The sequence below is a fragment of the Cicer arietinum genome, chromosome 3, assembly GCF_000331145.2.
Source record: "Cicer arietinum cultivar CDC Frontier isolate Library 1 chromosome 3, Cicar.CDCFrontier_v2.0, whole genome shotgun sequence".
Taxonomy (NCBI): Eukaryota; Viridiplantae; Streptophyta; class Magnoliopsida; order Fabales; family Fabaceae; genus Cicer; species Cicer arietinum.
The window spans coordinates 48,436,007-48,447,332 of NC_021162.2; positions in this window are offsets into that span (position 1 = coordinate 48,436,007).

Below are 11,326 nucleotides of genomic sequence, written 5' to 3' on the forward strand. Positions count from 1 at the left end.
AAAATTCATAATATTAATTATGAACACATAACCACACCAAACTTGAATCACCACAAACCATACCTCAAATTTAAAATCCACTAAATTACCCATAAATTGAATTAAATTCATTTTCCACAAATGCACACATAAACTTCATCCATTTCAAACTCTACAAATATACACATAAAGTCTTATATGCAATCTAAAAATTTGAAACGAGCCATTACCTCCGTTATCGCTTTTCTAATCGATTTCAGCACTGCGATTAATTATGGTAAAATTTTTGATCACGTCGTCACTTCCAAAGTTGGCTCACTAGCACCGTAGCATAGAGACTAGAACATTTCCCTTCTGTCACTTTGCTAAATGAACCTTAGAAGTTGAAGAAAAGTGAAGGTTTGTATTTGTGGATTTTTGAAAAATAAACACAACACTTGTGTTTTTGCAAGAAGAAGAAGAAATGGTGGGCGACGGCTACATGCTTTCTTTCTTTTCCTTTTATATATATATATATATATATATTATAATAAAACCAATTCTAAAATAAATATCTAGATATTTTTATAAAAATCATCATTACACCGGTCACCCCACATCACATCACAAATCACTTTTTTTAGAAAAATATCCTCTTCCGCCGTAATTCAATCGGCATATGAATTTTTCTAAAAAATGCTGCATCTCATAAAATTCCTTCAACAAAAAATTCACCGTAATTAAACTAAACTATTCATGGACGAATAATTTTAATCATGTCTCCAAAAATATATTTTTGGCATTTAACTCACAAAATACTATAAAATTGGTTAAAAAGCCTCAGAAATTCAATACAAAATTCCCAAAAATTACATAATTTAGGATTTAAAAATTAAGGGTCTTACATTTTTAGTGTCAACAAAGATTAATTGAACTTCATTTTTATTAACATGATCCCTTATAAAATGATGTTTTATTTTAATGTGTTTTGATCTTGAATGTAGAATGGGATTTTTGGACAGATTTATAGCACTTGTATTATCACAATAGATTACAATATTTGTGTAACTTATAGAGAAATGTTCAAGTTGATTTTTGATCCAGAAGAGTTGAGAGCAACAATTTGCACCTGAGACATATTTAGATTCAATTGTTGATAAGGCAGTTGTGTTTTGCTTTCTACATGAACAACTTATTAAAGCTTCTCCAAGAAGGTGACATGCACCACTTGTGCTTTTTCTTTCAATTTTATCCTCATCCTAATTAGCATCACAGTAAGCTACAAGATCAAAATGATTTCCTTTGTTATACCAAAAACCAAGATAAGTGGTACCAACAAGATGATGAAAAATTCTTTTTGCAACATATAAATGAGATTCTTTAGGCAAAGATTAAAATCTAGTGCATAATCCTACTACTACAAAAAAAAAAAAAAAAAAAAAAAAAAAAAAAAAAAAAAAAAAAAAAAAAAAAAAAAAAAAAAAAATCTGGTCTACTTGCAGTTAAGTATAGTAATGAACCTACCATTCCTCTATGTTCCTTTTCATAAATGGATTTTTCTTGTTCATTTTTGTCCAAACTTGAGGATGGATGCATTGGAGTTGTCATTGATTTAGTTTCGTTCATATGTAAACTATGAAATTGTTTGTTATGATTAAAGTTAATTTTTAACTATGATATGATTTATTTGTTTTAGAGCCAAAAAATAATACTTACTCCTATTTTGCTTGAATTTTTATATCTTTGTTCCACCATTAACCTTAAATTGTTAAAATATTTTTTTAGCAATTTTGTTTGTGATATTCGTTATCTACCATACACCGTACAAGACAAAATTTTAACCAATATTTTAAAGGGTTATTTTGTATCATTTTATACCGTAGTAACTTCTCTTTTGCAGATCAAATACACCATTAAATTTACTAGATAAAATATTACAAAAATTTGAATAAACAAATAACAAAAATTTAAACAAATAATTATAATTATATGTTATGTTTATTACTATTTATAGAAAGTTTGGATTAGCTAACATCTTCCATTAAGTGATAAATATCAACTTGTCAATAATTTATAGATTAAGAAGAAAAAAAGTAGCTTTGATATTTAATAATTTAGAGATTATATTTTAGATATTTTAAGAAAAGCATAATCTATTTTGTATTTATATGTCCTAAAAAAATCACATTTTTTAATAAACAAAAAATAGAAACTAATAAAATCAACTTATCATTTTAAGTAGTTTTTAGACTTTTTTTTTTTCTTCAATTCTCATTTTTTTCAAAAGGCAGTAACAAGTATATTCATATATGGGAAGTTTACTCTTGTACTCGAGAAGTATGGTATAACTAGATATGAAGTTGATTACTCGGTTTTCTTCTTGAACTATTCACCATCCACTTGTATCTACTTGCTTGTTGATGTTGATGACATTATCATCACAAAAAACGATCAAGTTGACATTCATATGCTTAAACAACATGTGTCTCAAAAGTTTCAGACTAAATATATGGGCCGCTAAAACATTTTTTAGGGATTGAGGTTTGCACAAATTAAGATAGGTATAACAATTGCTCATCGGAAATATGGTCATGATATACTTGAAGAAACATGCATGTTTGTTTGTTGCCCGCTTGATACTCATATGGATCCTAATATCAAGCTTTTATGTACCAAGTAAGGGGAAGCCTTTGCAAGATCCTGGTAGATATCGATGACTTGTTGATAAACTTAATTATCTTACAGTAACTAGACTTGATATTACATTTGTTGTAAGTGTATTCACTCAATTTCTATATGCTCCATGTGATAGTAATTGGAATAATGCGATTCATATTCTTAGGTCTATAAAGAATGCATCAGGAAAATGATTACTTTATGAAGACAAGGGTAACACCAAAGTTGTTGACTACTCTGACGTTAATTGATCAAGGTCATCATTGATGGAAGATCCACTTCTGGATATTGTATCTTTGTTGGAGGTAATTCGTTTCACTTAAATAAAAAGAAAATAATAATAATAATAATAATAATAAATAAATAAATAAATAAATAAATAAATAAAAACATCATCCACCCACTTTCATCTCTTTCTATCTCTCTCCTTCCATTCCTTTCCTCTCTCTCGGTTATATCCCCCACCCCTATTTTCATTTTTTTTCTCTCTTTTGTTTTTCTCTCTCTTCTTCCATGGGAACGGTATACATTCCCTAAGCAAACTTTCTCATATTTTTACAAGTTCGTGGGTATAATTTTTGGTTTAGGGTTTGTACTTTAAGGAAGGAGAATGATACTCATTTCTTGAAAGTTGTTTATTGATACTCTTTGAGGTATATCCATAACTCTAATGCTAATAATAAATCTTTATGAACCAAATGTAGTTTTGTTAAAAAATCTTATTTGTGTTTAGAGTAGATTTAAAGGATTTTTATGATTTCCTAAAGTTAACTAAACTTTAGAATAATTTAACTAAAGTCTTAAGAATATTTTTTATACTCAGATTTGTTAGTTGAGGTCATGTCTGCTACTATGGGAGTTGTTGGATAACAAACTTATGTGGTTCTCTATAGCTGTGAGTAGACGACGATCATTGTCATATGTTTATTATGCTATAATTATTATTTTACTCGTTTTTATGTTACAGTTTTTATTTAAAAAAATTGGGGAACACGACCTTTGAATTTTTCTCGATTACATCCTATATTTATTTTCATGGTGTTTGTTATATAATATGTTAGTAGTTTGATTTATTTATGACTTATAAAGTATTTAAATATTGAATTGTTGTACAGTTTAATATGTTTTCCATGAGTTACGATGAAATGATAGATGATTTTTAAATACGTATTTTGGAAATCGTTACACTTATGAAATTGTTAACGACAGTAAGTGCACCTAGTTACATCAGTTTGATAAAGGAGAGTTACCCGTTAGATGGAGTCGCCCCTATGAGAGATGTGATCCGTAGGATAGAGGGTTATCAACGAGATGTAAGCTCCATAACTTATGTGTGATGATGCATTGTGGGATTGAGAGGTGAGAACTATCCGTTAGGACCTATGACTGAGCAACAGACGATTGCTGCAACAAGGGGGATTGAGGTTAGTTTACTAGACTTCATGAAGCCTAAACCTCCTACTTTTTATGGGTCTAGCGCAACTGACGATCCACAACAATTCATTGATAGTTTAAAGCGGCTTTGGAGAGAATTAGGTTGTTTTGAGGTAAGAGTAGTAGAATTGACATAATTTCAACTAATAGGTGTGACACGTGATTGGTTTGATATAGTATCATGTGGTAGACAAGTGAGGTTTTGAGTTTGGCACATTAGATTGAGCAACGACAGAAAGAAAAAAAAAAGGTAATAGATAAGATTCACAGAAGAAACAAAGGGTTGAAAGATCTTACAGTAACTACCCAAATCACGGTGGTGCATCTATGTTTGATTATCAAGGGAAACAAAGACTCATGTCTCAAATAGGTGGTCATAATGGGCAGTCTTCTGGAAAAGTGCAAAGTTGTAGATCAAATTTTGGAGGAGCATCACAATCCATTTTCCCTTAGAGAAATTCTGGTGTTTCAGCTACACAATGGTCTATTTGTGGAAGGTTTCACTTTGTAAATTGTTCTAGGGATGGTAAGGTGTGCTATCAATGTGGCCAAGTAGGTCACATCAGGAGTGATTATCTTGTAGACACGACACATCCAGCATTAGCACCAACAGCTTTGACATCTTCTCAGGCTCATTATGCATCCATGCGACAAAGTGGGAATTCTTCTATTAGAGGTTCAGGAACATCTCAATAAGGAGGTAGAGGATTTTCTGGTAGAGGTAAAACACCAGCAAGAAGAAGTCAGGCTTGAGTGTTTGCTTTAATTCGTCAAGATTCTCAGACATCCAATGCAGTAGAGATGCTCATGTTTTGTTTGATCCTAGAGCTACACATTCTTTTGTATCCTCGTGGTTTTCTACTCGACTTGGTAAATGTTCATCTTCTCTAAAATAGGATTTAGTTGTGATTGCACCTATTGGAGGAAATTTGTTTGTTGAGTCAATGTATCATTCTTGTGATATAGCTATTCAGGAAAATGTGTTGTGAGTAGATTTAGTAGTTAGACTTTGATGTGATTTTGGGTACAGATTGGTTGGCTTTTCATCATGCCACTTTAGATTGTCATAATAAAGTGGTGAAATTTGAGAAACCAGGGCAATCAGTCTGCTCGTTTCAAGGAGAACATTGTTGGGTACCACATAACCAAATCTCAGCCTTGAGAGCTAGCAAGTTAACGAGAAGAGGTTGTCAAGGGTACTTAGCCTTGGTAAGGGATACACAAGTAGCCGAGGATAAATTGGAAAAAATACCAATAGCATGTGAATTTCCATATGTTTTTCCTGAAGAACTTCTTAGGTTGCCACCTAATAGGGAGATTGAATTCCCTATAGACTTGGTTCCTAACACTCGTCCCATATCCTACCTCCTTATCGTATAGCCCCAGCTGAACTTAAGGAGTTAAAAGAGCAACTTCAAGATCTTCTTGATAAAGGTTTTATTCGCCCAAGTTTTTCTCCTTGAGGAGCACCAATATTATTTGTAAAGATGAAAGATGGATATATGCGGTTGTGTGTAGACTATAAACAATTGAATAAAGTAACTATAAAGAATAAATACCATTACCACGCATTGCTGAGTTGTTTGATCAACTTCAACGAGCTCAATGTTTTTCTAAGATTGATTTATGGTCGGGGTATCACAAGTTGAAGATTAAGGGGGATGATATAACGAAGATAGCTTTCCGCACGCATTATGGACATTATGAATTTCTGGTTATGTCTTTTGGGTTTACCAATGCTCCAACAGCTTTTAGGGATTTAATGAATCGTGTTTTCAAACTTTTCTTGAATCAATTTGTAGTTGTGTTTATTGATGATATCCTTATTTATTCCAAGAGTAAAGAAGAACACGAACGACAGTTGAGGTTAGTTTTGAAAACATTGAGAGATAAACAACTACATGCCAAAATCTCTAAGTGTGAGTTTTGGTTGGACAATGTGGCATTTTTAGGTCAGGTAGTGTCTAAGAATGGAATAAGTGTTGATCCAAGTAAGGTGGAAGCAATGCAGAATTGTCCCAGACCTACCACAATAAAGGTGATAAGAGTTTTCTTGGTTTACCAGGTTATTATCGACGTTTTGTGAAGGATTTCTCAAAAATCTCATCTTCGTTGACTAGGTTGACCCAGAAGAAAGTTGAGTTTTGATGGAATGATGCATGTGAAGCAAGCTTTCAAAAATTAAAGGAGTATTTGACGTCAAAACCGATTTGGAATTACCCCTATGTGGAAAGTTATGCAGTTTATTGTGATGCTTCTAGAGTTTATCTCATTGGTGTACTTATGCAACACGGTAAAGTTATTGCCTATGCATCTAGACAACTCAAGTAGCATGAGATAAACTATACCACACATGATTTAGAAATGGTTGCAGTGACTTTTGCTTTAAAGATTTGGAGGCATTATCTATATGGTGACACTTTTGATATTTACGCGGATCATAAAAGTCTTAAGTATATCTTACAATAACGATATATAAATTTAAGGCAAAGAAGATGGATGGAAGTCTTGAAAGATTATGATTTCACAATCTTATATCACCTAGAGAAGGTGAATGTTGTTGCAGATGCTTTGAGAAGAAAATCCATGGGTAGTGTCGCTCATATAGTAGAAGTAAAGTGGCTAATAGTTAAAGAATTTTAAAAATTTGTTGAAAGTGGAACTCAATTTCAATTTGATCATTCGAGGTTATTTTTTGCCCATGTACAAATTCGTCCAACCATAGTTGATGATATCAAGGAAGCTCAAAGTCAAGACTCAGGTTTGGTGAATATGGTAAATAATGTTCAAAATGATAAAATTTCATACTTTTCAGTTGATTCAGACGGTGTTATGAGGTTGAAGTGTCGATTGTGTGTCCCAAATGTTGGTGACTTAAAAAGGAAAATTTTAGAGGAGGCTCATCATTCTTCTTACACTATTCACCCAGGTTTTAATAAGATGTATCAAGACTTGAGAGAATTTATTCATGGGAAGGAATGAAGAGAGACTTAGCAGATTTTGTCTCTAAGTGCTTATTGTGTCAACAAGTAAAGGTTGAGCATCAAAAGCCTGCATGATTACTTCAACCTATTGAAATACCTAAAAAGAAGTGGGAATCCATCACTATCGATTTTATCACAGGATTGCCACGAACCCAAAAGGGGTATGACTCGGTGTGGGTGATTATAGATCGGTTGACAAATTTACACATTTCTTGTCTCTGAAGACTACTTATACTGCATTCCAATATGCTAAACTTTAATTAGACCTAATTGTCTCTTTTCATGGTGTACTAGTGTCTATCATTTCTAACCGTGGGGCCCAACTTACTACTCAATTTTGGAAGTCATTCCAAACTTCATTAGGAACTCGTTTAAAGCTTAGCATGGTTTTTCATCCTCAAACAGATGGACAGTCTGAAAGGACTATACGAATACAAGAAGATATGCTTCGTGCTTGTGTTTTGGATCTTGGGGGTAGTTGGGATCAATATTTGCCCTTGATGGAATTTGCATACAATAATAGTTATCAATTTAGTATTCAGATGGCTCTATTTGAAGCTTTGTACGGAACACAGTGTAGGTCTTCGATAGGATGGCTTGAAGTTGGAGAAGTTAAACTAGTCGGTCCAGAGTTGATTCAAGATGCCATTGAAAAGGTTAAATTGATTCGAGATCGCTTAGTGACAGTTCAGAGTAGACAAAAATCTTATTCTGATAAGAGGTGTCATCTCTTGGAGTTTTCAGTGGGAGAACATGTATTCCTACGTGTTTCACCGATGAAAGAAGTTTTGCGGTTTGATAAAAATGAGAAACTAAGTCCAAGGTTTATTAGACCATTTCAAGTTTTAGAGAGGGTTGGATCGGTAGCGTATTGTTTGGCACTTCCACTAGATCTCTTAGGAGTTCATCCGGTCTTTCATATTTTGATGTTCCAGAAGTATCTTCATGACCCTTCTCATGTGATTAATCATGAAGACGTGCAGTTAGATAAGAGTTTATCATACGTTGAGCATCCAATAACTATATTAGATCTTCATGACCCCATTTTCTTTTCTTTTTTTCTTTCTCTTTTCTTTTCTTTTCCTTTTGATCTTCCTCTTCTTATTCTTCTTCTACTTCTCACTTAAAGTCACAAACTAGCCTCCCTAAATCATAAACTCAAAGGAAGGGTATACATTCACAAAGTAAACTTTCTCATATTTTTACAAGTTTGTGGGTATAATTTTTGGATTAGGGTTTGTGCTCTAAGGAAGGAGAAGGGTACCCATTTCATGAAAGTTGTTTATTGAGACTCGTTGAGGTAAATACACAACTCTAATGCTAATAATGAATCTCTAAGAAAATTTTAGAATAATTTTTCTAAAGTATTGAGAATATTTTTTATACTCACATTTGATAGCTAAGTTGGAGAACAAACTTAGGCGATTCTCCATAGTTGTGTGTTGACGACGATCAATGTAATATTTTTATTATGCTATAATTATTATATTACTCGGCGTTATGTTAAAGTGTTTATTTAAAAAATTGGAGAACACAACCTCTGAATTTTTTTGATTTCATCCTTTATTTATTTTCATGGTCTTTGTTATATAATATGCTAGTAGTTTGATTTATTTATGAGTTATAAAGTATTTAAATATTGAATTGGTATGCAGTTGAATATGTTTTCTATGAGTAACGATGAAATGAGATATGATTTTTAAATATGTACTTTGAAAATCGTTATAATTATGAAATCGTTAACGGCGATAGGTGCACCTAATTACATCATTTTGATTAAGAAGACTTACGCATTAGATGAAGTCGCCCTATGATAGATGTCATTCGTATGAGGAGAGGGCTATCAACGAGATGTAAACTTCCTAATTGATGTGTGATGTTACGTTGTTGGATTGAGAGGAGAAAGCTATCTATTATATGGAGTCACTCCTAACGAAAAAGTCACTCTTAGGAGGAAAAGGTTATCAATGACATGAAGCCGCCTCTTTGTTCTCAAGAACTTATATTTTTTTTTACTTGTTTGATTTCCTATAATATTTTTAAGGTTGCTCGTTTTGATTTCACTTCTTTATAAATTGGATTTTTAATATTTCTACCTAAATGGCTAAACTATAAGTTTAATGATTTTATCATGTGGATACTTTATTTGAAAATTATCTATATTTCAGGTAGTATTGTTTAGGATATTTGTCATAAGATTGTAAAATAATTATTTGTGTTTTGTGTGTTTCCCTTTTAGTTGTTGGTGGTTGGTGTCTCATCACTAAGTCTTTGTAACTTATCCCTTCATGTTGTTCATTTTTTTTCAGATTTACGGGCAGTTGAGTAACAAGTTGTTAGTAGATTCAAGTCTCAATCATTTTTTGGTAGGCGTCTTTGATCGATGATCCTTTTGTAAAGTTTGTTAAGTAGTGATATATTTTGCATCTATTTTGAGTCTATAGAGTTTTTTTGGGAAATGTATTAAATATTTATATCATACTCTTCGAATTATGACTGAGTTAAACGTTTAAACATGAATTTTATAAATTTGGGAACGTTGAACAATTATATATTTTTTCCAAATGGTTATTTAGAACTATTTAACTGTTTAATTGTTAAGTTAATTGATAGGTTTGCTACGCTAGGAGTATAGCTAGTGCACCGATCATAGTGTTTAGTTTTCGGGTTGTGACAGTCCCAAGATCGAGTGCAAAAGCAAAATATCGTGTTATGGCTGCAACTGCTTGTGAACTTACATGGCTTAAACAATTACTCAAACAACTCAAGTTAGAAGATATCAACGTAATGAAACTACTTTGTGATAATCAAGCTACACTTCATATTGCTTCTAATATGATCTTCCATGAGAGGTCACAACTAATTTTATTGGCTCAAATGATCAATTGGCTGACATATTCACTAAGTCACATAGCGGTCCTCGAGTTGAATCTATATGTAACAAACTTAATGCATATGATATGTATGCTTCAGCTTGAGGAGGAGTGTTAGAATTCAAAGTATGTTTTAATTATTCCTTGACTATATAACTTCTTAGGTTCATTGGTAGAACTCCTAGACCCTAGTCACATACAAGTTCCTAGTATTTTAATGTAATTTTTGTAACCTTTATTATAAATAGAAGATATGTGATCTTGTTTAAGACACACAAAAAGCAGAGAAAACATATTTTACAATAATCATAAAAAAACTATGGATCCAAATCTGAGAAGAAAAAAAGCTTACTCAAAGATACTAGAGAATGAAGCATAATAATTCTTTCAAAAGAGCATTATCATCAAGTAATGTCTAGACAAAGCAAAATATTAGTTTCAAAAGTTGAACTCCTTGGTCACATTAATTAAGCTTCATTCGAAAAAAGTGATACTTTGGTGACGGTGGTAGTGATTTCATAGTATGTAGTGATTTCATAGTAGAGACTATTTCCATTCCCTTTCTCTTTCCTTGAGCAGCTTCTCCTTCCATTTGGAAAGATTTTGAATAAAATGTAACACTAAATTTATTTGTCATATGAGAAAGAGAAACAATATGTTTGAAAATTAAACACCAAACTTTATTGATATTTTGTACAATTTGTGTTGGAGGGCCAGTTTGGTACTAAGAATGAGCTAAGCAAATGTCTTCCAACCACTTCTTGAGACTTCAAATTTTAGTTCTGTACGGAATATCCTGATTAAGTGATTATATACCTTGCAAGTAGGGATGGAAATAGGTTATGCAATCTGTCAGGGGCCTATGGCTTGGCCTACTTATGGTCTGACCTGTTTAATAAAAATGTTAGGTTCAAGCTGTTTTTAAAGTCTATTAATGTAAACAGGTCAAGCTCAGACTTATAAAAAAGTCTATTAGACCTGACAGACCGACCTATATATATTTTATTATTTATTCCATTCTTCATTTTTTTTCTTCTAATTTCCATTGCACTCACTCCAACATACAAATTGGTATGTAAGCAATATATTTTTTGTAAAAACCAATACTATTTATTTGTTACCTTTATATTTTATAAAAATCAATACTATTTATTTGTTATCTTTATATATATATTATTAGTATATAAACTTGGAAACCCTAATTATTTATTATTACTGAATATGTTTAGAGGTAATATTCTGATTTGTTTAGAGGTAATATTTCGAGTTGTTTGAAAGATAATAATAGATGCGTTTATTTCAATAAAAAATTTATTCTTTTAAACCAAAAATCGTTTTTTACGGTTTAGATGGTGTTTGTTTCATACTTTTAATATATATATATATATATATATATATATA